Below are 27,899 nucleotides of genomic sequence, written 5' to 3' on the forward strand. Positions count from 1 at the left end.
ATAGTTACTTTGGGAAGTACAGACATTTTGTTCTGGAAGACTATCCATCTCATATGGACTTTGACATTTGAAAGTGTTGCTAAAGTCTGTTCCCAGCACTATACAGAGTTTGTGAAAGTTTGAAGGAAAAACAAATACTGAAAATAGGGGCGAAAGATGGTCCTTTTGTTGCAAATGGCTTTGCCTGTCAAAATGCTGATAATAGTACTTTGGCCAGGGCTCTTGGCTTTCCTAACTGGAACTATAGCCTTTTAATTACAAACTTCAAGAATTATTGTTCCTCACACTCTCTTCTGATTAAAGACCCTTTACTTTCGTAGTGAGATTCCTTGCTGAAGTGCTTGCCAACACTGTCTGTCTTTATCTGTTTCTTCACCCACACAACCTCTCTTCTCTCCTACTTTAGACCCTGGTTCTCAACTGGGGGTCCGTGAGCAGGTTTCAAGGCAGGGGTTCACCAAGGACTGGGCTTCTACCCTGTGCAGCTTGGACTCAGGGAGGGAGTGCCACCTGCACACCCTGACTCACCTCAGCGGGCCACCCAGCCTGTCTTGGTTGGGGGATGGGGTACAACCAAAAGTTGTAGCATCACTGCAGAAGAGAGATCTCCCTCTGCCATCAGAAGGGGTTGCCTCACGAGCAGTCAGCAGCAGCTGGCCAAGGAGAGACGCCACTGCTTTGTCCTGCTATACCAGCACTTCAGGGAGCAGTGCGAAATGGAAGGCAAAAATCGGGGGAGGAGGGATGTGACCTCAGGTGCCCCCCCGCAAGTTTAGGGATACCTGGCGAAGGTTGAGAACAACTGCTTTAGGCCATTGTACTCGCTAATCTATTTGTGTATGATACCAAGGGGCTTGTGTTCTCCATGGCAAGCTGGACCCAAGCACTGTGACAAGATTCCTGGATTCTACAGCAGGGGTTAGAATCATAGAATCAGAGACTTTAAGGTCAGAAGGGACCATTATGATCATCTAGTCTGACCTCCTGCACAATGCAGGCCACCGAATCTCACCCACCCACTCCTGTATCAAACCTGTGTCTGAGCCATTGAAGTCCTCAAATCATGGTTTAAAGACTTCAAGACTTCTCAACCTTCTTCTTTCTGAGTCTCACCCCCCAACATGCTATAAAAACTCCACAGCCAACTTGTGCCACAACAACTAGTTTTCTGCAAATAAAAGCCAGGGCTGGCGTTAGGGGCGTAGTAAGCAGGGCAATTTCCTAGGGCCCTATGCCACAGGGGCCCCTGCAAAGCTAAGTTGCTCAGGCTTCGGCTTCAACCCCATGCAGTGGGGCTTCAGCTTTCTGCCCTGGGCCCCAGCAAGTCTAATGCCCGCCCTGCTTGGCAGACCCCCTGAAACCTGCTCGCAGCCCCCCAGTGGACCCCGGAGCCCTGGTTGAGAATAGGGTTGGCAACTTTCTAATCGCACAAAACCAAACACCCTTGTCCCCCCGCCACGCCCCTTCTCTAAGGCCCAGCCACCACTCCACCCATTCTCCATGACCCCCACTAACTCCATTCCTCCTTCCCTCCATCACTCGCTTCCCCCACCCTCACTCACTTTCACTGGGCTGGGGCAGGAGATTGGGGTGCGGGAGGGGATGAGGGCTCCGGCTGGGGCTGTGGGCTCCAGGGTGGGGCCAGAAATGAGGGGTTCCAGGTGCAGGAGGAGGTTCCGGGCTGGGGCAGGGGAGTTGGGTGTGGGCTCTGGGAGGGAGTTATGGTGCAGGAGTGGGTTCTGACCTGGGGTTGGGGTGCAGGATGGGGTTCGGGGTGCGGGCTCCAGCCACGCAGCACTTACCTCAGGTGGCTCCTGGTCGGCGGTGCAGCAAGGCTAAGGCAAGCTCTGTGCTTGCCCTGGCTCCACATGGCTTCTGGAAGCGGCCAGCATGTCCAGCTCCTAGGCTCAGGGGTAGCCAGGGAGCTCTGGGCACTGCCCCTGCCTGCAGGCACTGCCCCTACAGCTCCCATTGGCCATGGTTCCCGGCCAATGGGAGCTGTGGAGTCGGTGCTCGGGGCGGGGGCAGCGCATAGAGCCCCCGTGGCCACCTAGGGGATGCAGGGACATGCCGGCAGCTTCCGGGAGCTGCGTGAAGCCAGGGCAGGCAGAGAACCTGCCTTAACCTTAGCCTTGCCACGCCGCTGACCAGAGCCGCCAGGGTCCCTTTTCAATCCGGCGTTCCAGTCAAAAACTGGATGCCTGGCAACCCTAGTTGAGAACCACCATTCTAAAGCACTCAGGTGCTACACGCAGGTATTTCTGCAAAAGTGTAGTTTTTAAAAATGGAAGGTTTTAATGAATTCAAAATGAGAATGATTGCTACAGTTAGTGCTGTTTGTCTTGATACTACCCTTTATTTTATGCTGTCACCACTCTTTCAGTTTTTGATATGCTAAAAATATCCCTATTGGGAACTCATAGATGCATGGTAGATATTGATGTGGAGTGAAGTTGGAAGTTTGGGAAGCTAGGGCTTTTGCCACCTGGCAGGGAGTGGGAAGTCGCAAGGGATTGTGGCATAAGCACATTTAGCTGGATGTTTCTGCTAAAATGAGTTGAGTGGAGCAATTAAAAAGGTTGGCATTTTAAAAATTGCTCTTAGGTTTCAGACTTAGATCAATGGTGTCGTTCAGTGGTTCTCAACCAGGGATACGTGTACCTCTTGGGTACATCAACTAATCTAGATATTTGCCTGGCTTTACAACAGGCTACTCAAAAAGCACTAGTGAAGTCAGTGCAATCTAAAATTTCATACAATGACTTGTTTATACTGCTCTATAAACGATACACTGAAATGCAAGTACAATATTTATATTCCAATTGATTTATTTTATAATTATATGGTAAAAATGAAAAAGTAAGCCATTGTTCAGTGATAGTGTGCTGCCTATTTTATTTTTATGTCTGATTTTGTAAGCAATTAGTTTTTAAACGACGTGAAACTTGTGGACACGCAAGACAAATCAGACTCCTGAAAGGGGTACAGTAGAGAGAGGTTGAGAGTTGCTGGTGTAGTTCAGGCTTCTCAGAGCCTTGTTTCACGCTGGCTGCAGGCTTAGGAAAACATTGCATCGGTTTATGTTCAGTAAAGCTGGTCAGAAATTTTCTGACAAAACATTTTTCCCTCAGAAAATGCCAATCTGAAATCTAAACATACCTTGGGAATGAGTTAAATGGAGATGAAATTCTGATGGAAACCAGGCAGATTTCCAATGGAGCCCTGCCTGCCAGCCAAACCTGCCTGGCTTCTTGCCAACTCGCCTTGGCAAATTCTGTAGCAGTGGAATACGTGGGGCCTTGTTTACACTGTTCCCATCACTATGGTTTACCTTTACTCTTGTGGTAGATACAAACAATAGCACCTACTCCTACTGGGTTCCAGTTGGTGCCAGTGGCAATCTTCCAGTTCCCTCCTTGCTTGCGAGTCCTTTGCACTGATGCAAGTAAATTATCTGTTGAGCATCATCCAATGCCACAGCATAACTCCTAGATGTTTTGCCACTGCAGACTGCACATATGGCATTAACTCCATCCAAGATGGCAGTGCCCACCACTTCCAAAGCAGGGGAAGTAGCTAAAATTCTCCACCTTCCTGCAGATTCAGAGGTCTCAGCCTCTAACTGGCTTTCAGCTTTTTCAAGCCACTTTCCAGGGCTGTGGTATTTTTTAGTACACAGAAGGCTCTGCTTACCTGAGCTGGTGAATTTTGAAGAGGGTGCACTAACAGTTCTAGGTCTTTAGAGCTTATTTTTCTTTCTTTCCTCATGCAGAAAGCTGTTTGAAAATCTGTGGTACCTAGGGCTGTGGAGGAAAAAGCTACATTGCACTGGCTGTATTGTCAAGTTACTATACAGCTGACTCATTGAAAACTACCTGCTAAAAAGAGTACTGCTCAATTAATTAGTTTTGCTTTCACAGTTTTCTATCTGTGCTCAATTAAGCCAGTCTCCTTTAAAACAACAACAACAACAAAAAACTCCCAAACAACAACAAAACCACCCATGTGTGTTTATCAATGGAGCCAAAAAGGAACAGCTCCATTTTAACTAATCTGGGGAAAACCTCTGTTACACTCTCCTGAGACTTCCTTACCCCATGGAAGCCACAAAGTCGTATCAATCAACAGCTTTGAAACACTGGCAGCAGCTGGGAGAGCCAGAATACCAATGTGGGGCCTGACACAGCCCCACCTTTTCTGCTGTCAGTGCTAAAAATCTCATTTAAAATTTTCAGAACAAATACTATGTTTAAATCACCATTAATCTGTAGCTGACACCTTCCCCTCTGTGCTTTTGAGAGCCTGTGTATTTCTTTTTCAGAGCGTCATGCAGCTTCAGTGTAGAAGCTAATAGTTTAATTTTCATAGTTATTAAACCTCTCACTACTGACTCTGAGGTTTCCTAATAGATCAAAGCAGTGCCAGAATTTCTTATTTTAAAGTATGGCAAGCTTAGAAAAAAACAGCATTCACTGGACATTGTAATAATGGGGATGGTGAGGTAAGTGAGCAAAGAATGTCAGTAGGGGTTGAAGAAACTTTTATTTAAATATTAATTAAAAAAAAACCTTTAATCAAAGCCAGGAAGTCTACAGGTCCTGTGAAGTATTTGCAAAACCAGTTAATGAAGTGTAGTGTGTGTCACTTTATCTGATTTGAATCAGAAGGGATGTTTCATATTATGGTATGTTATGAGCCCTTTATAGTAGCAACATAAATTTGCCTTCCAAAAAGTGGGGGAGGAGCATTCTTTTATGAGATTAATGAGCTACCATTATTTATTACAGTTGTCATTTATTTGGTGTATTAGTTTTTACTTAAAATTTGGGGCTAGTTCCAGCCTCAAGAACAGGGAAACAAACAGTGCAAGATAAAAAGAAGGTAAATACACTGAACCCAAATCTGCTCCTTACTTGTGGCAGTCCTATCAGATACATACTTATGCCTGTCCTAGGTTGATAGTGATAAAATCCATGTGTCATGGCCAGGTCACAGGCAGCCAGACCTAGTAGTAGTAGCCAGAGTCCACAGTCATGAGATAGGCATCAAGAGTTGGCTGGGTCACAATACTGGGAGGTCAGGAGCAGGAGAAAAACTGAAGATCAGAACCACGACTTGGGAACCAGAGTCAGGCTGGGTCAGGATACCAGAAGGTCAGAGGAAGCAGCCAAACTGGAGGCCAGGAACCACAAGTCAGATGGCAGGAGTCAAGCTGGGTCAGGATGCCAGGAAATCAAGCTGCAGGAGCAGGAAGCACAAGGCACACAGTCCAAGGCAGGGCAGAGCCCAGTTGTCTGGACAGCTTCCTGCCCAGTGGGCCAATCGGCGACAATGGGACCTCAAAGGCGGAGCCTCACACTGGGGCTGAGCTTCATAGGTGCCAGGTAAGCCATTTTCAGCCTACTGCCAGGTGAAGGGTTGGAGTGTGGCTGCTCCCATGAACTCTGTGGATCTGGGTTCAAGACCCGTGCATCATGACTTTGAATATCATGCCTTTCACCAGTTCTTATCACTAGCATTGCATTCCCCCAAAAAACTTACATTAAAAGGAGGTCAAAGTCAAGCTTTCAAAAATTAGCAATTTGACACCCTCTGCCCCTGCGCACACTTTGTATGATGCAGTTTTTAATTACTGGAATGGCAGTAACAACAACATGGGAAACTTCAGCCTGAGCAGTTACAGTTTGGCAAAAAAAAAAAAATTATAAGCAACTGAAAAGAGGTTTTTATAATGGGAAGTGTCAGACTACCAGCTCTGCCAATCATGATATCTCTCAGCTCTCACTTTAGCACACTTTTGGCTCCCTCTCCCGAGGTTAATTAAAGTTAATTTTCATACAGCAAGCTAGCTCCTGTTCACTCTCTACCCTGGTTACTTTTGGGGGTGGTTGTGTTGTTGAACGGTGTGGATGTTTTTGTACATGTTCTAATAGGAGTACAGGCCTTTGTGAAATAGATTATGGTTGATGAGGCTGTAGCTGATTACTGGTCCTTGTCTGGCAGTTGATAGCCAATTTTGCCACCTGTTATATCAATAGGGATGGCAGATGTGCTGTGTTTGGTAGCATCATTTTTAGTTCTCCTTTGAATATCATGCAGATCATCCCAGCATGGGTAGACACAGCATGTGTTTCAGCATAACTGATTTATTTGCTGCAGTAACGATTTAAGATTGATTCGGCATTAGCTTAAAAAATGCAAACCCCCAAATGTGAACCAGTGAAAACTGATCAGTGTATTGTTAATTTTCACTGCTGCTATGTAGAATCCTGTGGGAAGCAGTAACACTGGCAGGAATTAGGTCAGTTTAGCTCCTCTGCTGCTTTGGAAAGAGTTGAGCAGCTGCTGATACAAGCACTAGTGCAGTGTTTCTCAAACTGGGGTCGCCACTTGTGTAGGGAAAGCCCCTGGCGGGCCGGGCCTGTTTGTTTACCTGCCCCGTCCACAGGTCCAGCCGATCGTGGCTCCCACTGGCCGGGGTTCGCCGCTGCAGGCCAATAGGGGCTGCTGGAAGCAGCGGCCAGTACGTCCCTCCGCCCGCGCCGCTTCCAGCAGCCCCCATTGGCCTGGAGCAGCGAACCGCGGCCAGAGGGAGCCGCGATCGGCTGGACCTGCGGATGGGGCAGGTAAACAAACCGGCCCGGCCCGCCAGGGGCTTTCCTTACACAAGTGGCGACCCCAGTTTGAAAAACACTGCACTAGAGCTACTCACTGTGAGGGAAGACTCAAAAATTTGAGGCAGGGGGATGGGTAGAATAACAAGATATCATCCAGTTGCTGCACAAAGGAGGTTCTAAGATGAAAGGAAGAACAGAGAAGGAAGCTCCTTCCAGGCAGAGGTGGTTGGAAGGGGGCTGTGACTTTAAATTGATCAGACACCTACAACCTGGAGATTGATCTAAATGAGGGAGGGTCTAGCCATGTACTCTTGCTAAAAATAGCAGCAGCATCCTCTATCCCAGGAGCTAGAGGTGTGTTTAGTATCCTCCTAGGCACTGCTCTCGACAGTTCTCCTCTTCCTCCCTTATCCTTGCCCTGTTTCCTATTTGATCTTTGGCTAGCAGTTATGGGGAGGAAAGAAACATTTGGTGCGGGGAAAAAAAGGAAACATTTCTCTGATACTGTGTGGTTGAGGGGTTGGTAGAAGTTCTAGTGGAGATGGATCAATGGGCAGATGACAGGTGAGGCAGATAATATGGATATTGCATATGTCTGGCTGGCACTTAGAGAAAGAATAGATGTTCTGAACAAATTCCCAATGTTCTGGTCAACCCCCCCCTCAAGAAAAGTAATTATATTCTGCTTTTTAATTTGATAAAGTATTCTTCACTTCTTGTCTGAAACTTCTGCATAGTATTTCTATATGTTGTTAAACAGTTGCTGTGTTCCACCCTAAAGGTAGCTGCATTTCCATCTCGGTGGGGATTCCTATATATGTTGCTTTCAAAGATCGTAAGAATGCAAGTCCCAGTATACAATAAAAGTAAGAACTCTTTGAAGACTTCTAAATGTAAGCACCTGAAAGAGATCCGGGTAGGGATAGGGAGAAACATGCTTGGAGGTTTAAAAAAATCCTTATTTGATCAGAGTCTCCTTGGTATTTGGCAGTACCACAGGAAAGGAATCCTGTTTGGTTGTGGTTCTTATTGTGGGGTACACTATGCCCATAGACATGAATGTAAATTCTGGTTTTTGATCAGAGGACAAGGGAGAGAAATAAAATTTGATGTTTAGTTTTTAATACAATGTAGCCAGTTTGAGTAAATTGCTGAAACAAAACACACACCAAAAGGCTGGCTACAGGAGGCAAAATCTGCCACTGAGAATGGTAATGTTGTTTTAATTATGCTGGGGCTTGAATGAGGGCTACATTAAGACCTTCTCCTCTGTGCTCTGCATGTCAGTGTGTATCGTTATTGTTCCTTTTGTGTGGTTTGCCCAATCCCACCAGCTGCCAGCCCGCAATAAAGTTAAATCTGAGTCACTGGTTTCCAAAAGGATGACAAGTAGGTTGTATGTAGCTGAATAGGATGATGCTAGTCCTCCATTGAGCCCGCCAGCTTGGGTCTGGATTCAGGCCATAACTGCATGATAAATAAGAGCGAGCGCTGTCGTCTGTTTAAGTGAGTTGGTCGGTTCGGGGCAGGGGGAGGGGAAAAGGAGGGGGGTGAGAAGGAGACATGCAGCCGCAAAAGTAGCGTATGCTGCCAACAGGAAGCCACCAGCTCATACTCCGCTTTCAGCTTTTGGAGTGGGTAATTGGGAAGACACACTGGGCTGTATTTTGGTGGGGCCGGAGCAGAAAGCATGAGGGGAGTGCCTGTCACTAATGCCAGGGGCACTGTCACTGACTAACTAGCAGTTAGTTTCATGGGTCAGCGGTTTCTGTGTGTATTGTTTATATTGATGCTTTCTCATGTAGTCTCTGTAGCAACAAAGAGAGTACAAAGGCAACTGCATTATTAAGTTCTATAGCGAGGGTGTGGAGTGGTGGGGGGTTTCTTGGGGAGGGTTTGTTTTTTGTTTAGGCCAGTTTGCGAGACCGACAGCGTTTATAGGAAAGAATCTGGATAAACTGGATAACTCCCAAGTCTTTTCAAGATTTCTCTATTCAGTAAGCTACTGCTGCCTCCCCTACCTTCTTGGCTGTCCTGCTACCTTAGTGATATGGTCAGGGTTTGAACATGAAATCTTTTTTCTTTTGCTTGTCCCCTCCCTATTTGTTAACTGAGGTGATGGGTATGGTGGGTGCACCTGTAAACAGTATGTGATGGCAGCAGTCCTGCTACTATGCCTTGTTTTCCATGGCATAAGATTGGTTGCAAATGGAAGAATCGGGAATGGCGACTGCGTGGCTGCTTTCAACTAGAATTGATTAAAAAAATTGAATAACTGTTTATGATAGGAAAATGCAGTTATTTGCTGGGAATATTATTTGACAATATGGTTAGTCAAAGTCTGAAATAATAATTGAATAACTATTCAATGAAAAAAATGCCAAAATCTGCATCAAGTATTTTTAGCTACAAATGCTATTTGAAACTGGCTATTAGACCAACTCTGCTTTGAATTTGGCAAAATAACGGTATTTGGGTTTTGCAGACAAAATCTATAGAGTGCAGCCCTAGCCTATTAGATGTAATGGGTGACATGGGTTCTGAGAACTAGTTCATTTGTCAAGTGTGATAAAGGAGGTGAAAGATAAGTCACTCCATCTGTGGAATTACTTGGATGAATTAAAGGACACGTGGAAACTCAGCTTATTAGGATAGGAGGTATTAGTATTCTTCAGCTAGTATCCATCAATACTCTGATGTCCTGAAATATGATTCAAGCACAAAGCACAGGATGCCTTGTTGTGGTTTAAAGATAGAACAGATACTGTGTTCTTGTACAGTGGCTTTCCTCTAATTCCAGGGTTTGTCACTTGTAGATTATAAGCAATATCTTGTAAGATCTCCTGGAGTTTCCCTGAAAACAGAGTCCTTCATTCGTCGTTATAAACTTTGTCAAGTGCAACTCATTGTGCATGAAATGTAAGGGTGAAACTGGAGTAAGCATCTGGGACAAATTATACGGCACACAGCCAGAAGGTCTTTTAAATCACAATTGAAAGATTTACCTGCTCAAATGTACTAGATTGTGACATGAATTCTGATAGGAAACAAGTGAGTGTAGAGAAGAGGTGATCTCATTTGAGACTCAGTCAAACAGTTCTGGCATCTTCTGTGATGGTGGACGTGAAAGCCTACGGACAATCTCATGTGTCAGTTGAGACCTATGGAGTTACACAGACAGTGCAAATAAGAGGATATAACTGCCAAAGAATACAACATTATTTCTGGGGGGAGGAGTGAGGGAAGATGAGTAAGGACCTGATCCAAAGCCCATGATGTCAACGGAAGCCTTTCCATTGACTTCAGTCAGCTTTGGGTTAAGCCCTAAGCGATGTATAGGTTTTCACTGGTGTTCTATTTGCCACTTCATCATTGGGTGCTCTGGCATTTCCATGAGTCTAGTTAGGTTTTAATTATAGAATTTTTCAGGTGATGGGGAGTGGATTGCAGAGGAGGAGATGAAACACGCAGGCTGCAAATTTTCAACACATTTTTAAGGCATGTGGGGAGAGCATGAAATAGTAGAGGTGGAACCTTGGCACAGCTTGTACAGATCTTCAGAAAAGTCAAAAAGTGAAAACTAGCACGAGTTACAAAAACTCTCATTTGCAGCTTGTCTTCCCAGTTGTGCATGTCATTTAAGTGTTGCTGAAAAGGCAGCAGTTCTCCTCTCCATCCTGCTGTTTGTACTCAGTCAAAGCAGTAGTATTGGTAGCTACCACATAGACTGTTGCTCTTCTTGAATAATCTGCCTGGGCACCACACTTCATTTCAACGAGTTGCCCCAAAACAGAGTCCAGAGGGAAACAAGAATGGTTTCATTCAGACTGTTGGCTTTCCAGGACTGTATTTGGGTGATGTACCCTAGAGAGGAAGAGGGTGTCAATGTTTGGGTATTAATTAGACTAGCTTTTTCTGGGGAAGAATACCACTTATATAGACTGTGTGCATGCAGAGGTGTAGAAAGCAGAGAAAGAGATCTCTCTGTACCTGCTCATACGTGTGTGTATGCATATTTATGTTTAGTTATAAACAAAACAGGGCTTGCTCTCCTGATCTGGCTGGCATCAGGCTCACGTCATTTACCACAAGATAACAATGGAGAGTTATACACCATATGGCAGCAGTTGGGAAACAGATGAGGGTAGTCTGGAAAATCCCATGCTGTCAGGTGTTTAAGGAATGTCTAGGTAATAGGGAATTAGAAGGGACTCCTGTGCTCAGGACAGATTACCTTAAAGTGATACAAAGCAGGTTTGCAAGCCGGGTGGGTGAACTGGACTAGTCCATATGCCTGTAGTAATGCAGTCTAGTTAGTAACTGATTTATAATTAGAAAGTTAGTGCTTTGTGGTAAGTGGGGATTTGGTAGAGAGAGGTTGAATGGCGCTTGGTTTGAAAGAGACTCTTGGCTGGATAAATAGAAGTAAAAAAGGAAAACTTGGCTTAATCATTCAAAATGAATGAAATGGCTTCTAGGGCATATTATGCTGAGGAGTTGCAACACAGGCAGGATACGATGATCATAAAGGATTGTTGTTGCCCAAGAGCAAACTACTATGATGCCATCCAATCTTTCATTATGGAATATCTGAATGGAGTGTTTACATACAGTAAAATCACACATCCACCTATTGTAGAAACACTGCCACACATACAGACATTCCACAGCCTGTGATGATGTGAGAAATTAGCCTCCTTAGGAGATTAATTTCACCTAGACAGCACTCTGAAGGAGGGACAGATTTATTGAAAAGGCTGAGCCTGATTTAACCCGGTATTACTCCGGTTCTACACCAGTGTGACTCTATTGACTTCAAAGGAGTTACAGTGGCATACATAGGAATAATGCAGTAGTGATTCAGGCCTGCTATTTTCCTTCTGTACCATGAATTACGTCGCAAGCCTAGCAAACATAAATTTCAGAGCTTATGTGGCTTCACACTAATTTCTAGAGTGCAGATACTGGGCCAAATTTTGGCTGAATTAGTTCCTTCGAGACAGGGTGGGTTTTTTTGCTCACCCAGACTTCCTTGACTCTAAATTGGCAACTTCCATAAACAACCAGGAACTTTATTACATAGTTTAAACAGAGCTTGGTATGTAAACATCCAAAATGGTGGCCAGGTGCCAGAGAGCTCCTTCTCTTATTCTCTGTGCGCACACCTTCCTGAGGGCTGTGTAGTTTCACATTTTCTAGTGCTGTTTCTGGTAAACATCCTCTTGCAGAGCTTGGGGAGGAGCATGTGCTAAAAGTAAAGCAGTGAACCATACTAGTCACAAAATGTTATCAAATGCATAATGAAAACAAACAGCAAGACAAATAATAAATTCTCTAATCCCTCTCTGTTATAGTATGTTAGAGGTTATGTGTAACTATACTAAGTACAACATTTTCAGAAGGAAATGTGATTTTAAGTTGGCATCTCTTTAAACGTCTAATGCCTCAGTTTTCCTATCTGTAAAAATGGGTGATAATACTTGGGTTACCTCACCGTAGGCCAGACTGTGTGCAAAGGGTGGCGAGGGGTCGAGGACACTCTTTCGGTGTGCTACCCATGAAGTGACCGGCTACAAATTCAGTCTTTTAGCTCACTTGAATACAAAGATTGCACAAGGCTAGCGGCCACCTCTAAGGAAAGGGGAGGATGCAGCTCTTCATAATTGTTGGTGCTGGGGACAGGTACATTTCTGAATTTTCATGAGTCTTGCTAGCTAAGTCACAAAATCTTGATTCAGAAATTTTAAAGCACTTTGTTTCTAGTCAGTTTGAAACAAAGCTGTTTCTGTCTGCCTGTGCTACTGTGGTGCCTCATGGGAATTGTAATTTGTATGCCTCATGCTTAGGGTTGCCAACTGTCTAATCGCACAAAACTGAACACCCTTGCCCCTTCCCCGAGGCCCTGCCCCCACCCTCCGTCACTTGCTCTCCCTCACCTTCACTCACTTTCACTGGGCTGGGGCAGGGGGTTGGGATGTGGGAGGGGGACTCTGGCTGGGGGTGAGGGCTCCAGGATGGGGCTGGGGCTGAGGGCTTTGGAGTGCAGGAGTGGGTTCAGGGCTGGGGCAGGGGGTTGGGTGCGGGATCCAGCTGAGGGTGTGGGCTCTGGGGCGTGGCCAGGGATGAGGGAGGGTGTGTGTGTGGGAGGGGGGGCGGGAGGGAGTTTGGGTATGGGACAGGGTTCTGACGTGGGGCAGGGTGAGGGGTGCAGGAGGGGTTTGGGTTGCAGGCTCCAGCTAGGCAGCACTTACCTCAGGCACCTCGCGGAAGTGACCGGCATGTCCGACTCCTAGATGGAGGGGCCAGTGGTCTCTGTGCACTGGCCGCAGGCGCTGCCACCCGCAGCTCCCATGGGCTGCAGTTCCCAGCCAATGGGAGCTGCGGAGCCGGTGCTCTGGGCAGGGGCAGCACGCGAAGCTCCCCCCCGGCCGCCCCTACACCTAGGAGCCACAGGGACATGCCGCTGCTTCCAGGACCCAAGCGGAGCCAGGGCAGGCAGGGAGCCTGCCTTAGCTCTGCTGCGTCATCGATCAGACTTTTAGTGGTCCGGTCAGCAGTGCTGACTGGAGCCATCAGGGTCCCTTTTCGACTGGAACCTGGACGCCTGGCAACCCTACTCATGCCTCTAGTTTCCTCTGCGAGGTGAGCTCCCTTGCTGGACTACATCTCCCAAGATGCACTGCAGTGGTTTGGCCAGTGGGGAGACTGCATTGCATCATGGGAGATGTAGTCCAGCCAGGGAACTCAGCCCACAGAGGAGAATGGGGGCATGAGGCAACCAACTACAACTTCCATGAGGTACCACAGCAGCTCAATTTAATTCCACCCAACCCAAAATATAACATTTTGTTTAGACTTTTCCAGGGGAAAATCAAATTTTCAGCAAAAACAAAATTCTCCTGGAAAATTTTAATTTTATGGAAAATGCAGTTTCAATCAAAAAGACCAAAGCACCCCATTTCAGTTGGAAATTCCTGACCAGTTCTACTCTGAAACATCTGGTGCTGACCACTGTCTGAGACAGGATAGTGAACTAGATGGGCCTGGGGTTTGATCCAGTGCAGCAATTCCTTTGTTCCAAAAGCCCAACTCTCTCCTAGAGAGTTTGGAGGTCAGTGTTGCACAACTCTGGAGCTCTTGCCCCATAATTCAAGAGTCCCTGCTGCATTATTTAGGTACATCAGCACTGCTACAGACTGGTACATCAGACTGAAGAGAATGGGGAGGCAAATTCTCCCCTCGGGTGTACAAGTGAAATTTCCACTAATGGCAGTGAGTTATGCTTACAAAGGTTGAAGAAAAATTGTTCCACTAAGGCTTGATGCTTCTCAGTCTGACAACAAGCTATTTCCAGGGCTGTGGGAATGGATCGGGAGACGTCCAGTACCATGAAGAGTTCCTACTTGGATCATTTCCACAAGGGAGCCATTTAAAAAAATGAGTTAAGGTTAACAATGGTGAATTCCTCGATTTACAGACAAGGTCGTATAGGCATTGAAAGTGAAAGTTACCCCCAGACCCATTCTCAACCTTGTTCAGTATTAGGACTACATCCAAGGATGGGAAAGTTAGTTCACTATCTGCATATGTTTAGATTTTGACCTCTCTGATGAGAAAACTAACAAGCTACTAGTTATGGTGGCTCTCTTTGTGATGTGGACACCAATCTGCTAGAGGGTCAAGTGAGACCACCAAGTCACCACACACCAGGTTCTGATTAACCATCAGGAATGCCTTTCAGCTACTACTGGTTGTGATTTGAACTGGTAACTTATAGGTGAAATATGCTATATTCCATTTCCAATCTCCTGGACCATCCAAGAGTTATCTCTATGTTGGCTTACTAAAGGAAATTCTCATAATTTTAAAGAATCCCAATAAATGTTACTGAGTAAAATTTCATTACTCTCACATGTAATACTTTGTAAACAGTTGTCAGACTGGCTTTGGAGTTCAAGCCTTCCTAACACAAACCATAAATAAATTACAGTAATTTCCAAAAGCATCCAAAAACCACAACTGTGAGATTTGTCTGAAACTGAACGGATCCAAATGAGATGCAATGGTAGCAGTAACAAGACCAGACAGCAACAGAGGGTCCTGTGGCACCTTTAAGACTAACAGAAGTATTGGGAGCATAAGCTTTCGTGGGTAAGAACCTCACTTCTTGTAAACTTGCATCTGAAGAAGTGAGGTTCTTACCCACGAAAGCTTATGCTCCCAATACTTCTGTTAGTCTTAAAGGTGCCACAGGACCCTCTGTTGCTTTTTACAGATTCAGATTAACACGGCTACCCCTCTGATACTTAAGACCAGACAGAAAATCCATATAGATAATTAAGAAATTACCCATTTGGGAAAAGCTTAACTATCTGCCACCTTTTCAACTATGAAAGCCAACTTTTTAAACTTGTTCCTCCTCCGCAGATCTTCACCACCTCTAATTACTTTAACAGCAATATAGGAATTGTAGCAGCTTTGAAAGGGGGTCTGGGAATATAGCTAGGGAGCCCAAGGATTGGCTAACATAATATCTGGTTGAGTATTTTATGGAAGAGCTAAAATTCTAATACAAAATAATAGCCCCAGGGATAAACAAACGTAGAAAAGGTTTAAAGAAAAAATTTCAACAACCATGCTATTAAACATACAATAAGCAAGAAATGCACCTTATAAGAGCCAGTGGACTCATGGGTCTTGCCCTGATTTGGTGTGCATTATGTTAGAATTGTTTCTCCCAACTAGTTCCCTCCTCTCTTGATCCTATAAAACCCAACAATCACAGTATACAAGGTCTGCATAGATAATGGATAAAGTGTAATGAAAGGAAGTCTCAGATAACCTGTAGAACAGAGAGATGTTTTGCTGTATAGACAAAGAAGGGGAAGAGAGAACAGTGAAAGATGAAATAGCACTACAGATGTTTTTGGAGTGAGAATGTCCAGTCATATCATGATATTCCAGTAAATAAGGTGGCATATAAAATATCCAAATTAGAGAGAGAGAGATACTTTTTTCTCACATAACACAAGTCACTGGGGTATCTCAATGCCGAAATGCCCATGAAAACTGAACTGGCCACTTAGAAGAGTTCTCTTTGGACAAGACTGAGGCCCATGGATGAACTGTGTGCATGGCTGCCACTTACATTATATCCATTCTGTGGCTGCAGAGAAGGAATTTTTGACTCCAAGTCTGCCACTCTGTCACCTTTTCAATGACACACAAAATTAATATTTTAAAAAATGCACAGAGCTGGGTGTAAAGTCATATGTGCCCTGAAAGGGAAACGGACAAGGAGGTGAGTGCCTCTCTGAGAGTTTTTTCCTGTCCTCCCAGTATATACTGCTCACCATGAATGATTATACAAATTAGGGATGAAAAAGATCTGCTAGGTCATCTGCAGTCATCCATCTTGTTTCATATTTGACCGTTAAAGTAAGAAGGAAATCTGGCGGCCTGAAACACAGTCATACACAGGGAAAAAATTAACCAGCAAACTCTGCTGCTTCAGAAGTCCCACCAAAAGCCAAAGGCACATTTTCTTTCAGTGGAGCAAATCTTCCCAAAAATCTAAAGTCAGTGGGAATTGACTGCACATGATCGTCCAGAGCTGTAATAGTCTATGGCAATGGAATTTAGCACCCTAGGTTAAATTTCCTACTCTAAAACCCCCAACACCATAAGGAGGTCAAAATTATACAATACAATAGGCATTGTAGAGATTGCAGAATAACTGTTGCAATTTGAATGCAAATTAAAAATATGTAATCTGTTTTCATCGCTGATTGTAAAACCAAGCCAGGAAGTATGGACATGCCAATAAAATAGTAGACAAATATTCTAAAAATAATAAAACACTAATTAGAGACAGAGAAAATGACTATGAATTATTTTACCTGCATGCCTACAATCAGGAAGGACTGGTATAGGGATACCAGAGCATTTATTTTAACTGGCTTTTCTCTTTCTATCCAAGGTCCCCTTGTCAAGGTGCATGTCTCTACTATGCTGACCTCTGTGGGGCAATGTCTTGATATTCATTGATCCCAAGACATAGTTCACTGATGGTCTATGTAGGAAATAAGTAATAGAGAGGAAGGATGGTCTAGTCTAGGACTTGGGATATATGGGTTCAAATGCCTACTCTGCTACAGACTTCCTGTGTGACCATGGGCAAGTTACTTGGCTTTTCTCTGTCTCAGTTCCTTATCTGTACAATGGGGATACTAGCACTTCCCTATCTCACAGGGATGTTGTGAGGACAAATACATTGCAGAGTTTTACGGGTCCATATAAGTATAACCACTTTTCCATCCCATGAAAATTTTCAAGATTTCAAAAATCTTTTCCTTTTGCACTGGGATGAAACTGAGACCTTTTGAAAATGTTTGTGAAAAAACAGAGTGATTCAGAGAGACCCCCTTCTTCCCCCAAATAGCTAATAGCTTGCTGGGTAAGGCACTCACCCGGGATGTGGAAGGTCTAGGCAGAAACTCTGGGGTGGGTTTCTCTCACCACACATTCCATCCTGGACCTGAATAACTGGTTCCCAATGAAAGTGTCTTCGAAACTGACTCTTTCCCACTAAAAATGTTAGTTTCAACGAATTGGCATTTTCTAACCAAAAAAAAAAAAAAGTTGTTTAAAAAATTCCTGACCAGCTCCACATATAAAACCATAGAGAAATTGGTGACCTAGTGGCTCACATGGGTTTTCCGTAGCATCCCTGTCACATTTTTGGAATAGGCTGGGGGTAAATCTAGTCCTGCTTAGATTTTGTTTGTGGCCTCAAATATTCAGTTTTTCTCTAATTGACAATCACTGTGCTTCCTTTGGAGAAGGTACAACTCCACAGTGTCAAGGGGACTGGTCATGTCTAGCTAGTAAGGTAGGGTGACCAGCAGGGCCGGCTCCAGGCACCAGCCCAGCAAGCAGGTGCTTGCGGCGGCCAACGGAGGGGGCGGCATGTCCGGCTCTTCGGTGGCAATTTGGCGGCGGGTCCCTCACTCCCTTTCAGAGCGAAGGACCAGCTGCCGAATTGCTGCCGAAGACTGAAGCGGCGGCGGTAGAGCTGCCCGCCGAAGTGCCGCAGATCACGATCACGGCTTTTTTTTTTTTTTTTTTCCCCCCCCTGCTTGGGGCGGCAAAAACCCTGGAGCCGGCCCTGGTGACCAGATAGCAACTGTAAAAAAATGGGACAGTGGGTGGGGGTTAATAGGCGCTTATACAAGAACAAGTCCCAAAAAATGGGACTGTCCCTTTAAAAATGGGACATCTGGTCACCCTATAGTAAGGGTATGTCTACACTGTGGAGACTATAACAACATAGCTATGTTGCTGTAGCTATGCCAACGTAATCCCATAGTGTAGACACAGTTTACACCAGTGGAAGGGGTTTTTCCATCAGTACAGGAGTATCATCTCCTCAAACAATGTTAGCTATGTAGACATAGCTACATCTACACTGTGGGTTAGATGGGCCTGGCTGTGTCAGTCAAGTGTATGGTTTTTTCGTACCCCTGACCAACATCACTATGTCAACCTATCTTTTAAGTGTAGACCAGGCCCAGATGATTCAGGATAGGAGCTTTGCTCACTTGTCTGTATAGCATTGTTTGTGCTTTAGAAATAATAAAGGTCTTTCTAAAGCAATCTCTTTAAAGAGAATCTTTATGCTACCTTAGATGGTTAGATAGTTATTATGATATTATTATTTTGTTTACAATCTTGTTCATCACCTTCCTGCCACAGAGATCATTTAATGGGCTGCCATTATATGGCATTCTGTAGCATATAGGTTCTTAAAATCAACTTTCCTTTTTTTGGATAGAGACCCAAAAAAGTCTCTATCCAGGCTGCTGAGTAATAGAGTTGGGCTGGTTCAACTTTTACTTAATTTATAATTATTAATTTATAATAATTGTTTTATGGCCTTTATTTCTGGGCAGGCTGTAAATGACTCATGGGCCCGAAAGGAAATGAATGAAATGTAGCTTTCCCATGCAAGGGCCTGATCCAGAATTCAGTAGGATCTGGACTGTGCTCGGAGCCAGGGGCGGCTCCAGGCACCAGCGCAGGCGTGCCTGGGGCGGCAAGCCGCGGGGGGCGGCCTGCCGGTCGCTGTGAGGGCCTCAGTCAGGCTGCCTTCGGTGACATACTTGCGGGCTTCGGCAACAATTCGGCGGCGGGTACGCCGAAGGCGCAGGACAGGCAGATCACCCGCAGAAACGCCGCCGAATCCACGTGACCAGCGGACCGCCCGCAGGCGTGCCACTGAAGGCTGCCTGACTGCCGTGCTTGGGGCGGCAAAAAACATAGAGCCTCCCCTGCTCAGAACCACCCAGGATCAGGTCCTAAATAAATTATAACTTCATTTTTCTATGGGGCGGGTCTACTGCATTCCTGGTGCTGCCTTGCTAATCGCCTCTCATTAACTTCCCCTCCCTCAGGCCACTCATGATTATCCACCATGACTGAGATTATAAATGCCTCATTGTAATACGCAACAAAATCCTTCCTCAGACCTTTACATTTAATGGGCTATGGCAGAGACTTCCTTCAGAGGAGTGAGACATGGCAAGTCTAACTTAACCTGTTACAGCAGGTGCTTCTTCTGTCCCCTCTCCTAGCCACCTTAGCGACAAGCATATTGGACCTGATTCTCCTCTCGCTTGTGCTGGTTTTACACTGGTTTGGGCTCCACCGTTGGAGTTTCCGTTGATGTGAAGGAGAGAAGAATCAGGCCCATTGCCTCGCTTGTGCTCCCACAGCCCAAAGAATGAGTCTTCAAGATTGGGAATTGATTGCAGAGCCACTGCATAGAAGTGTAAAACACTACGAGATCTAGCACCCAGCTGGTGTGTTGGCAATTAGGAGCCCTGTGCAACATCTTGGAGCCTTCAATGTGTTTAAGTTTGTTTTAAAGAAAAGCTTTTCGCGTCATCTATTTGAAAACTGCAACAACCCCAAAATCGTCAGTTGGAAGAAACACAGGATTCACACAGTGCAAGAGGGATGCTCTGTCAAGTCTGCCTGAAAATGAACCATGGGTTGCGGGGAAAAAGGAAGATGGGACAAGTTAGCATGAGCTCAGAGCTGACACCTTGCCCTGATTATTTAGCAATAACTAAAGACTTTCAGCATAGATCAGTATTCTGCTGGTTCCCAGCCATGATAAGAATGACGAGGCGCAGTGGTAACCAGCCCCATTCATCACCAACAATGCACACAGCAATTACTGATGCTGTCTACAAACTGAAGCAGCCTTTGTGCTAATTGATTTACTGGAGCCTTTTTATCCCCTTTCCTTTTGTTTCCTCCCTGCTCCCCTGTGTTCTTATTTGTAGCATCAGTTCGTTTGGCCAGAGCACACAGCGGTGCCTGGTCACAGGGCACTTGTACTTGAGATACAGAGAGAGCTGTCCTGGCTCGAGACGCGGAGCTCTGTGACAGGCCCAGTCCTCCAAGTCTACATTTCCCAGTGTTTTGCCTGCGAGGCATTTTCTTTTTAAATACATGTAGTAAGCAAACTCGGTTAAAACGTTCTCTCCCTCTTCCCACTACCCTGTTTTCAGCAGCACTGCTGTTTTGCCTCTCATTTCATGCTGCATATGAGAGAGAAATCTCATTATTTCTGATTTCGGTATTTGTGTGCGCCTCCCTACAACATGTCACACCAGTTGCCAGCTTGTTACGACATCACAAGAAGAATTCAAAGCACTGGTTTATCTGCTGTTTGAAATGATGCTTGGGTGAAAGGAGATACGGGAGGGGGGAGGGAGGAGGTGACACAGAAGTACTGCAGCTTTATAGTCCACAAATCTAACCTTATTCTAGTTTATTTGCTTATTTGTCGCTTTTCTGCTGAATGGGCAGTAGCATGATAAATGTGATCGGTTGTATCCTAAGAATGAAAGAAGGGGAACCTTTTATTTCTACGAGGTGAATTGGGAGTAAAGATCTTGCTAGGTCTTTCTGGGAGCTGTTGAATAAAAAATGTGCCGTTTTGATTTTTAATCCCCATTCTTCCCTTGTTTCCTGATGGATAGCAAGCAGTAGTTAGAACTGAACAGTGTCCAAAAATGCAGTACATCAGTCCCCTCCTTCCACTATATGTTGGAATCAGAGGTCTTGGGTTGAGCCTCTGTGTGTGTTTCATGCATTTGGATGAATGTTGCTATTTGTTTCTGAACTGGAAGGGAGTTGGCATATCCCCCCCCACACCTCGTCAGGTCTGGAAGTCAAGTTTCTAGCTGTCCCTAGATAAAGGGAACAGGGCCACTGATGTGTCTTACTGTCCTGCAGCTTGCTTGTTTGTGTTGAAGTAGAGCCTAGGGGCCCCAATAAGGGATCAGGACCCCACTGCCCAACACTGTGTACACACCTGCTGAAAAGATAGACGGTCTCTGACTGAGAAAATGTCAGTCAAGTCCTGACTCTGAAACCAAATGCAGTGGTTGTGTTTGAATTTGTTCACCAGTGCCATGACTGTGCTTGATCTCTGCTGCAGCCTCATGTTGCTTCCATTGAAAGAAGGTGCAATCAAAGTCAGATGCAAATAAGAGCAGTGAAGAATCCCTGTCCTTCTCTTGGTTCTGTGGGAGACCGAATTGTCTAGTGGATGAAGTGCAAGCCTGGAATGACTGAGCTGTTGTAATCCCAATGCCGGGACAACCTCTGTAGCCTCAATCTCACAAATTATAAAATGGCCAGGCTAGAAATCCATTTTTTGAAAAACAAATGGTTTCATAGACTTTAAAAACGTTTTTACCTGCCAGCGTGGGTAGGTTAAAGTATGTTTGACATGGATTTAAAAAGCTATTCTCAAAAGTAAGTCATTGCCTACTGAAACGGGTATAACAACACTTACTTGCTTCCCTCATAGAAATGTTGTGAAAACTAGTTAATGTTTATGCAGTGCTTTGAAGATTTAAAGTGCTTATTATTTAGTATTAACTCCCAAAGAATGATTAAATAAATAAATTAATGGAGATATCCTATCTCCTAGAACTGGAAGGGACCTTGAAAGGTCATCGAGTCCAGCCCCCTGCCTTCATTAGCAGGACCAAGTACTGATTTTGCCCCAGATCCCTAAGTGGCCCCCTCAAGGTTTGAATTCACAACCCTGGGTTTAGCAGGCCAATGCTCAAACCATTGAGCTATGATGGCTTCTGCTTTACTAGAGTTGGCACAAAATCCTGGGAACAAAATATATTCGAAAAATGTGAAAATCCAAATGGGGTGGATGCTTTGAAATGATAAAGAAATATCACAATTAAGCTATAAAGCAACCTTTACAATATATTACAGGTCTATAACTAGGAGTTCATAGTAAATATGCATTTTGTATGATCAACAGGCTCACACCCTGGCTGGTTAGGTCCAAAATGCTCCCAATTGAATATAGAGAGCATTTTTCATTGAAAAAGAAATTACATTCCTAAAGTAAACTTTATAAGTATATTTTAAATTAATAGGAGATTGCCAGTAACTCTCCATGACATTTACTTAATAAGCTGTTGAAGTGATTTAGTGATCAGTGGGCACTGACATTTGAGAAAGGAAAAGCAACCTTTGTCACTTCTTATTACACTTTTCTTTCCCACCTCTTTCCTTTGCTCAGATATGAGATGGAAACTTTTGTATGTTGCAGGAGAGGGCACTATTTTAATTTTTTTGCAGGGTGTGTGTTAAGTGAGAAGTTAATTTAGGCCTTGATTTAGCACGGTATTTAAGATCATGCCTGAAGACTAGGATTACTCATGTGCTTTAAGCTGGGCACATATTTAAGTATGTTGCTGAATAGACTTTAGTAGATTCTTTTTTGTAAATTAATCTATTTCCCCCTGTTTTTGTTCCCTTTTATTATATCACTTAAATAGTAGCACTTAAATATTAGGGTGTTGGGCTCTCTGCAGATGCCTAAGACAGTAGGAATCTTTCTATGCAAGTCAATGGGAGGGAAGCATGCAGGATCGGGCCATGTCTTGTGTGTTCACTCAATCCAGTTATAACCATTCTTAAGTATCTTAATTCTTTAAATCACTCCAAGACAAGTTACCTGCTGTACGTGGGGGGGAAGGTATAGTCAAATCTCAGTAAATTGCACTTTGCTAAGCCACACACTTTTATTATTTAATTTCATTTCTTAGGATTTATGAACACTAAAAAGGATGCATAGATGCGTATCCATATACTCCTTTAAGCATATCAAGGCTCCCTTGATATAATTTAAAAGTGCACCCAGGAAAAAAATCTTCATTATAATTTTCCATAGCTTCTGTCCACCTCGCCACAAAGATTTAATAACAAGATGTGGGAAGAAATTCTCATCTTTCAAAGATTTCATTGTGTTTACAAAATGTGCTACAGTAAATTACGTAGTGCACTCTGCAGTATTACCATAAATAATTACAACTCCACTACAGTTGGAAAAATAAATGAGTAAAGCACATCTTGATGATGGTGGTTGTTATGGTTGGTTGGTTTGTTTGTTTGTTGTGCTCATTCACTAGGGACCCAATCCAGTGTCCACTGAAGTCAATGGAAAGACTCCCATTGATTTTGGTGGGCTTTGGGTCAGTCAGTGCCTTACTTTCTCATGAACCAATTTCAGAGTCTGCACTGGGTCACTGTGTAACTGATGAGGTTCTACTCTGTAGGGTGGATCAATTATCACAATGATGTATTTGCATACAGATTGAATGTGTGTGTATGTAGAGCACACTTGTGACTTTTAACTCTTTCCGTCTTGGGGCAGTATGGGTCCATACTCGTCCAGAAGGAGCGTTAGAAAATATTTAGCCTCAGGCACAATGCCTCCCAGAGTGTATGGATGAGGAGACAGTCCACTGCTACACCGTGCATTAGAGGTGAAATGCTGCTCTTAGATTCATACAAGATATCTTGAATTTGATAGTCTGCTCTCTGTGTGCATTTCTTCCATTGACATGCACATGTAAGGAAAGTAGAATACTGGAGCTGAGATCTGTTATGCACACTTGAGAGCAGAATTTTGCCAATAGACTTTTCTCTCCCATCTGTTAGATTTTTGGTGAAGGTAATGAGTAGAGACAATTCAGTAATTCTTCAGTTAGTTCTGGAGATGCCTCAATAGATGATTAAGGATTAATAGTCTCCGTAGCAATTTATTTGTGGAGATGATACCCTACAAATTATGCTCAATTACCTCTTCGGCACATTTTGGTACCTGATCCCAACCAGTTCAATTGCACGCTTCCTGAAACATTTTTCAAATACTAAACATAGTGTTTGGCTTCTGACACTGAATTCTTAGTTAAGACAAATGGAATAAGGGATGCCTGGTAAATTGGCATTCGGAGCTATGCACACATTGCAGGAAGCCCATCAAAATGTTTAAAGTATGCAGGTGACCTGTGGGAGTTCAGGTGAGGCTTAAAATGGGTTCTGTGGTTAGCTTTCGTTGTCAGTTTTGATTGCAGGAGGTTAGGATGGGACGGAATGAGATTTGACTGGGATTTCCAGTCAGCGGAGAATGTTATTGGGCAGGTCACACTGAGCCTTCCCTGTTCTGTTGGCCTCTCTTTCGGATGGCTGGAATGATGTGCTGCAAACTGACAGCTTGGGGACGTGCAGGCGAGATGCTCTCTGGAGTGCAGCTGCTCCATTGGACATCGCTAAGGTAATGTTGGAATCTGCTAAGATGCCACTGGCTCTCCGCAATGCAATGAAGAGGAAATAATACTTGGATACCAATGCTTCAGTTCTTGAAAGGCATGTTGGCACAGCACATGCACTGTTAGCTTTTAGAGACCCGCCATTCATTTTTCCTTCCTTGGCTCCTTCTCCCCTTCATTCAAACTCTTTCAAGCAAAGAAGAGGCTTCTGTCATCTGTATCCTATAAAATATTGTTTGTACTCCATAACATACGGCCTTCCTGGGGGGGAACCCAAAAGCATATTTGCATCTCTCCCTTCTCCCCTGTCTGAGTCTTCTCTGTGTTTATCATAATCTAAAAACCTTTCATGCCTCTCCCACAAAGTGATCTTTCCTTTCAGGGCATAGAACATCTCTGCTTCTCTTACATCTTTGGGTTAAAGTGTTACTTAATGTCAACATTTCATAGTCAGTTTCTTTCAAAAATCATCCCAAACACATTTATGCTTTTCAATTTCCAGTTCCCCCTTCTTGGGGATTTGGGTGTGTGTGCAGATGTTCATGGCAGATTCTTTTGAAAGGAGATCTTAGTTCCCCAATACCATGTTTGGGATAGTGCAAATGAACCCCATGCGAAGTACGATATGCACTTTGTGCCTCTATTAGGGCATGTCTACACTAAAAACTTAAGTCGACCTATATTAGATCGATTTACTGCCTCTGCAGTAATTACTGTGGTGGTGCATGTCCACACTACCCTCCTTGGGCCAGTGGTGCACGTCCTCACCAGGAGCGCTTCCACTGACCTAAGAGGGGTAGTGCAGGAAACTGAGAGCCTGGGCTCTCAGCTACGCTCGCAGCTCCCTGCTGGGAGCCTGGCTGTCTCACAGGCTCCCAGCTCCCTGCCAGCTTCTCACTCCCCATCTGTTCCCTGCTTCTCGCTGGGAGCCTCCTCTCCTCGCCTCCCTGCTGCCTGATGGGAGTGGGGCAGCTGCCCAGGTTCCCAGTGGGGAGCTGGGAGCCTAGGTGCAGCCGGGCTCCCAACGGGGAGCTGGGACCCCAGGAGCAGCCCTTCTCCAAGTGAGGTGTGGGGAGCCTAGGCAGCATCTGGCTGGGAGCTGAGACCCTGGGGGTGGGAGTCCGGGCTGGAGCCATGAAATTGACAAGAATGACAGCCAATGTGAGTAACACAGTGTCGACATGGACACTGCGTCGCCTGTCGCCCTAACTACACCAGCATAAGCCCTATGCCTCTCGTGGAGGAGGAGCAGTTATGTCGGTGCAGTAGGGCACTTACATAGGCAGGAGCAAGGCTGTAGTGTACACTGACATAGTTAGGTCGATATAAGCTGCCTTACATCGACCTAACTGTGTAGTGTAGACCAGGGCTGAGTCTGAAATCCCACTGATGGATGCATCAGTCATGAAGCCAGCACTGAGCACTGCTTCTGTATCATGGCAATGGTAAAATGTAAGAATGGAAGCTGAAATTTAACAATTAAAGAAGTGGGCAAAAACTTAACCGCAAACAATTTCCTCAGATGGGGGTAGAACTTTTTGTTTTTCACTTGCCATATCTCTGCATTACTCCTTTATTTCACAGCAGTGTTTTCTATGCCTGTTCCTTCCCCAGCAAACATAGAGGAGCAAAGAGTCAGGGCAAGGTAGGTGTGTGTGTATGTGTATGTGTGTCCGTGTGTGTGTGACCACTGTGACCCACAGGCTGGAGACACGGTCAGCACTGTGATTCCAATCACTTTCTTTTATGTATCACAAGCAGCAAGTATCCATTCAATACTATGGCAAGGAGCCCTATAGATATTCCTGTAAATGAAAATAAGCACTGGCTGCAGCAAATGGCATCCCAACTGCTATCTTTTCAAATAATTTTAAATAGTGAGAAACTGCACCCGTTACATAGTCACCCGTTAACACTTCCACAGTCACAGGACAAAAAGAGGGGCCACTCTACTGAACGGCCCCTTACAATATGTGCTAGCTACTTATGCTAAACAATCCATTCCACCTTTCCCAGACCTGAGGAAGAGCTCTGTGTGGCTCCAGAATTCATCTCTCTCATCAACAGAAGTTGGTCCAATAAAAGATATTGCCTCGCACACCATGTTTCTCTAATATCCTGGGACCAATACTGCTTACAACCTTAATAATATTCTTTTAATATAATTTTTTCTGTGTAATATAAATATAAGATCATTATTTTCCCATCCTTCTTTCTCATCCCTGCCTAGAGTTACCTTGATGTTCCTTTAAAATAAGGACCTGAAAGAACAGTGATGTCACAGTGTACTAAGAAAGCAGATCACTCTGATCTTGCAAGAGTGATCCCTCTCCTCCTTGGCATGGTGGCATAGGTGGGGTGGAGTGATAGCTGCCCTAGTTCTCACAGCCTCTTAATGTTCTGTTTCTCATGACATGGCATGTTTCCCTGGGTGTCCCCTTCTCCAGCACCCTTTCCCCCCACACACTTTGCTTAGTCCCCTGTAAAGATTTGTGGCCCCTCATTTGACTGGTGTAGTGTTACAAGCCTAGGAGGAGGATGCGCGCAGATGAAGGGCTGTAATTTCACTGCTTGTTGAAAGGCAGAGGGAAAGGACTGGCACATTCCAGGCAAAGTTAACAGGTGTGAGGCTTTACAAAAAAACAGAAGGCAGTGTTTATGAGGGAGAGGAATCCAGGGTGAGGGGAGCCCAACCCTCACTTCTGGCTACTGGTAAGATGGCTTTAAATCCAAAGTTTCTGTTGTTGGTGCAGTGCCGGGGTGTAATCGAAACTTCCGTCCAGAATTCTAACATTTTCCAAGAACGGCTCTGTCTTTAAACAAGGTCAAAACTCCTGACCAAATAAATAACACATTACTACATTGCTTCTCTGAGCTGTGAGATTGCCCCAGTGTTAACTGTGTTGTCTCAGCTTCAGGTAGCAGATGTGCAGGACTGGCTTCAAAGGATTGCAGTTAGAGAGGAGCTGGCTGGGAGTTTTGACCCCTTAAGATAGGGGCGGGTTTCTGAAATTGTATGGAGGGCCGGTTAGGGGAGGCTGTGCCTCCCCAAACAGCCAGGAGTGGCCCGGCCCCTGCCCCCTATCCGACCCCCCCCGCTTCTCGCCCCCTGATAGCCCCCCCGGGACTCCTGCCGTATCCAACCCCCCCTGTTCCCTGTCCCTGATGGCCCCCCCAGGACCCCTACCCCATCCACCCCTCTCTGTTCCCTGACTGCCCCCCGCCACCCCATCCAACACCTCCTCTCCTTCCTGACTGCCCCCCCGCGAACCCTACCCCATCCAACCACTCCTTCTCCCTGACCGCCCCCAGAACGCCTGCCCCCATTCAACCCTCCTGTTCCCCGCCCTCTGACTGTCCTGACCTCTATCGACACCCCCGCCCACCACCACGAACTTCCCTGTCCTCTATCCAACCCCCGCTGCCCCCTTACCGCGCTGCCTGGAGCACCAGTGGCTGGCGGCGCTAAAGCCGCACCACCTAGAGCACCAGGACACGCAACCACGCCGGCCGTCTGGAGCCAGCCATGACACCGTGCAGCACAGAGCACCGGGTCAGGCCGCGGCTCTGCAGCTGCTCTGCCTGCCAAGAGCTCACAGCCCCGCCGCCCAGAGCATTGCGC

Source organism: Terrapene carolina, unplaced genomic scaffold, assembly GCF_002925995.2.
Source record: "Terrapene carolina triunguis isolate 2854851 unplaced genomic scaffold, T_m_triunguis-2.0 Scaffold23, whole genome shotgun sequence".
In the NCBI taxonomy this organism is placed as follows: Eukaryota; Metazoa; Chordata; order Testudines; family Emydidae; genus Terrapene; species Terrapene triunguis.